Source organism: Schistocerca serialis, unplaced genomic scaffold, assembly GCF_023864345.2.
Source record: "Schistocerca serialis cubense isolate TAMUIC-IGC-003099 unplaced genomic scaffold, iqSchSeri2.2 HiC_scaffold_1182, whole genome shotgun sequence".
Classification (NCBI taxonomy): Eukaryota; Metazoa; Arthropoda; class Insecta; order Orthoptera; family Acrididae; genus Schistocerca; species Schistocerca serialis.
In genome coordinates, this window is record NW_026047384.1 from 60,001 (window position 1) to 65,000 (window position 5,000).

At 52.1% G+C, this 5,000-nt stretch overlaps 1 non-coding gene across 1 annotated transcript in view; it reads right to left on the bottom strand.

The window, feature by feature from the left end:
• The window catches only part of LOC126434143 (small subunit ribosomal RNA), a 1,910-nt gene extending 1,226 nt beyond the window's left edge, over window positions 1–684 (bottom strand). The window contains exon 1 of the ribosomal RNA XR_007579006.1: window positions 1–684. This exon is cut by the window's left edge and continues 1,226 nt beyond it. This is a non-coding gene — a ribosomal RNA (small subunit ribosomal RNA).
• Window positions 685–5,000: the final 4,316 nt, after the last annotated feature.

Here is a 5,000-nt window from a genome sequence, read left to right on the forward strand (position 1 = left end):
GGGCGGTGAACCAACAGCGTGGGACACAAATCCAACTACGAGCTTTTTAACCGCAACAACTTTAATATACGCTATTGGAGCTGGAATTACCGCGGCTGCTGGCACCAGACTTGCCCTCCAATAGATACTCGTTAAAGGATTTAAAGTGTACTCATTCCGATTACGGGGCCTCGGATGAGTCCCGTATCGTTATTTTTCGTCACTACCTCCCCGTGCCGGGAGTGGGTAATTTGCGCGCCTGCTGCCTTCCTTGGATGTGGTAGCCGTTTCTCAGGCTCCCTCTCCGGAATCGAACCCTGATTCCCCGTTACCCGTTACAACCATGGTAGGCGCAGAACCTACCATCGACAGTTGATAAGGCAGACATTTGAAAGATGCGTCGCCGGTACGAGGACCGTGCGATCAGCCCAAAGTTATTCAGAGTCACCAAGGCAAACGGACCGGACGAGCCGACCGATTGGTTTTGATCTAATAAAAGCGTCCCTTCCATCTCTGGTCGGGACTCTGTTTGCATGTATTAGCTCTAGAATTACCACAGTTATCCAAGTAACGTGGGTACGATCTAAGGAACCATAACTGATTTAATGAGCCATTCGCGGTTTCACCTTAATGCGGCTTGTACTGAGACATGCATGGCTTAATCTTTGAGACAAGCATATGACTACTGGCAGGATCAACCAGGGAGCTGCGTCAACTAGAGCTGAGCAGCCGGCCGCCCGGGAGTGTGTCCCGGGGGCCCGCGCGAACACGCAAGCGTCCGCTCAATTATTCTGCAAACAGGAGGAGGCTGCGCTCCCCTGCACCATACACCTCGAAACCCTCTCAGGTCCCGGCGGCGCGCAGCGCCGTCCTAAGTACTTGGTCGGGTTCGAGAGAGGCGCAATCGCCCGGAGTTTGGCGAGTAGACGCTTTAGGTGCGACCACCCGTGCTCCCAACTGAGCTTGCCGCTGCCGACAGAGGCCCGGGAGCGTGCTGTCGTGGCATTGCCGGCGGGAGACAACACGCGCCACCTACGGTGACCGGCAGCTCCAACGCCAGCGCCACAGAAGGACAAAAGCCCCACTTGGGTGCCGAAGCGAACTCTCCCAGCACAGCGCACGCGCCAACACGTCCGCACAGCTGCGATACAAACCACCTGCGAGAACCGCAGAGGCGACCGAGCAGCAGACGGCGTCGCGGCGCCGAGCGCCGGGCGGCGGCGCATCCTCAGCGCACACAGTCCTCAATCGGACCAGCACACTGCAGATGTCCACCGCGCTTCGCACCGGGCCCGCGAGGACCTACTTTGGCCGCACGGCGCCGCGTGCAGGGTGCGCCGGCGCGCAGCTGCGCCGCCTGCCGCCTCCGTCGGCCGGCGCGCCTGCCAGTGGCCGCCCCCACCAGCCGGCTGTAGCGCGTGCGCCCACGCACCGCGCGGCCAGCACGCCGGGCGGCCCCCCCTCACCGGCCGGGGCCGGTCCCACCCAGCCACCGCCGCGTATCGCTTCACACCCACATGCCATTCACGTTCGTGGGCATGGTGGGTATCGCTGAAACAACCGGTTGGTAGCTCAACCGATCGTCGCCATCACTGATTCACCTCTAGCGAGAACAACCGCACCACAACGGTTTACCAGTTGTTCATTTGCGTAACGTCACCAGCAAACGTAGGCGTCCATCGCCATTTGCAAATTCAACGATTGTTGCATGCCTGTGTCAGGTGTCACGACACACTATGTCTGCCCACATACACGCAACAACATGTGCACGCTTCGCAAACACGTGGAAGGTGGCCCCCGTACGTATGCGATGTCCATTGCGCAAACGACTGTCAACCGGCCTCTGTCGCATGTCGCAGATGTGGAACGCAGTGCACCATGCTATCACGGTGTGTGAGAAGAGACGACAACGTCTGACAACACGCGCCACTACATCAACAGACGGCTCATGCTGATCGCCATCCAGGGCATACCACACTGCACTCCAGCTCTTATAGGGAGACGACACGTAGCTGCGTGCACAACATTTGGACTGCATGGTTCGCCGTTGTTGGCGCAGTCGTTGTACGGTCACATGTACCACAATGTATCATTCAGTACATGAGGACCAATGTGCAGTACAGTGTGTGATTTGGAGGTACAACATCAGCGGACAGTTGACACAGGCCGTACCACAGCGTAGGCGCAGTGCTTCGCCATGCGAATGCCAATGAACAACTGCGAAGGGCATTGAGCATGTACGTCCTGCTGCCATCCACATTACAGTGTATCGCTGCAAGGTGTTTAACATGAAGCGATACACTGGGGACCGGGCAGTGCGAGTAGCAAACTATATTGCGGGGGTTGCAGTTAGGCAACACTACACTAATTTAACGCGTCGTATGACAATTACAGAGCAGGTTAAGGCCCAACGTGTGTTGGGTTAAGGCCCAACGTGTGTTGGGTTAAGGCCCAACGTGTGTTGGGTTAAGGCCCAACGTGTGTTGGGTTAAGGCCCAACGTGTGTTGGGTTAAGGCCCAACGTGTGTTGGGTTAAGGCCCAACGTGTGTTGGGTTAAGGCCCAACGTGTGTTGGGTTACAGCACAATATGGGTTACGTTAAGGGGCAATGTGGGTTACGTTAAGGGGCAATGTGGGTTACGTTAAGGCGCAATATAGGTTACGTTAAGGCGCAATATAGGTTACGTTAAGGCGCAATATAGGTTACGTTAAGGCGCAATATAGGTTACGTTAAGGCGCAATATAGGTTACGTTAAGGCGCAATATAGGTTACGTTAAGGCGCAATATAGGTTACGTTAAGGCGCAATATAGGTTACGTTAAGGCGCAATATAGGTTACGTTAAGGCGCAATATAGGTTACGTTAAGGCGCAATATAGGTTACGTTAAGGCGCAATATAGGTTACGTTAAGGCGCAATATAGGTTACGTTAAGGCGCAATATAGGTTACGTTAAGGCGCAATATAGGTTACATTAAGGCGCAATATAGGTTACATTAAGGCGCAATATAGGTTACATTAAGGCGCAATATAGGTTACATTAAGGCGCAATATAGGTTAGGTTAAAACACGACATAGGTTAGGTTAAGGCACGACATAGGTTAGGTTAAGGCACGACATAGGTTAGGTTAAGGCACGACATAGGTTAGGTTAAGGCACGACATAGGTTAGGTTAAGGCACGACATAGGTTAGGTTAAGGCACGACATAGGTTAGGTTAAGGCACGACATAGGTTAGGTTAAGGCACGACATAGGTTAGGTTAAGGCACGACATAGGTTAGGTTAAGGCACGACATAGGTTAGGTTAAGGCACGACATAGGTTAGGTTAAGGCACGACATAGGTTAGGTTAAGGCACGACATAGGTTAGGTTAAGGCACGACATAGGTTAGGTTAAGGCACGACATAGGTTAGGTTAAGGCACGACATAGGTTAGGTTAAGGCACGACATAGGTTAGGTTAAGGCACGACATAGGTTAGGTTAAGGCACGACATAGGTTAGGTTAAGGCACGACATAGGTTAGGTTAAGGCACGACATAGGTTAGGTTAAGGCACGACATAGGTTAGGTTAAGGCACGACATAGGTTAGGTTAAGGCACGACATAGGTTAGGTTAAGGCACGACATAGGTTAGGTTAAGGCACGACATAGGTTAGGTTAAGGTACGACATAGGTTAGGTTAAGGTACGACATAGGTTAGGTTAAGGTACGACATAGGTTAGGTTAAGGTACGACATAGGTTAGGTTAAGGTACGACATAGGTTAGGTTAAGGTACGACATAGGTTAGGTTAAGGTACGACATAGGTTAGGTTAAGGTACGACATAGGTTAGGTTAAGGTACGACATAGGTTAGGTTAAGGTACGACATAGGTTAGGTTAAGGTACGACATAGGTTAGGTTAAGGTACGACATAGGTTAGGTTAAGGTACGACATAGGTTAGGTTAAGGTACGACATAGGTTAGGTTAAGGTACACATTGTTGTAAGGAAAGGTTTAATGGGGGGGGGGGGCGGCGGCCGGTTTGTTGATTGTGATTATAGTACGTGGATGCCTGCGGTATCATCTGATTTGCCACGTCAGGATGTACCTTTGGCTCATGACAGGCGGCGCTCTCATTCCATGCTTGTGGCAGACCTGTGTCTTTCATTCCTGCCATTGTTTGTGTGCTGTGAGAGGAGGCAGTATTGTGATGTTGGGTGCACCCCTGTGTAGGACATGTGTGGGTGTTGGTGGCTTGGCTGAGCAATGGTGGTTGTCGGGTGGGTGGGATATTCTGTTTTCTGTGTGGACCTCCCAGTCTGGTTATGACAGTGTGGATTGTCTAATGTGGCGGAGAGGATGCACTGGGTGTTGTTGCATGCTGGTGCTTACATATTGTCTGTGTGCGTGTTACAGGCAGAGAGTAGTGCGTGATAAGAGTGTGTGGCTGACGTGTGGTTGTGATTGTGAGCAGAGTCTTTCAGCATGTATACGGACAGTTGTATATATTATCTGTATTCTGATGGCTCTATCTATTACTAATCAGCGCCGTGTATACGTTTAATGTGGTTCCCGTCGAAACTGTTGTATCTCTGTACATTAGTGACACGGCGAGCGCGCTATGTAGCTACTCGTCTCGGCAGCTTCCACCGGTGTATGGCAAATGATTATAAGCAATGAGTCTAGTCGTCAATACCGATAGTGTGACGTCACATGTCTGGGGTGGGGGACGCTGCGCCCTTCCGGTGGGTCATGGCCTAGCAAGACTCTCCCCACGCAGGGGGGGCTTGGACTGTCATTAACTCTTCCGAGTAATATACTTGCCGTACGTTTTTGCGACTGCGAGTGCAACGCTCACCGGTACCGACATGGATGGAGCGCCTCCTAGCTGACCGCTCAGCATCGGCATTCGTACAGAGAGCAACGCGATCGCGTCTGTAGCTCGTAAGTGGTACAGCTCGCAGCTCATGTATAGGGACAGCGGGAATGTCGCATATTGGACATACCTCTTCATGAAACGCATGTTATAGGGGTGGATTGCACA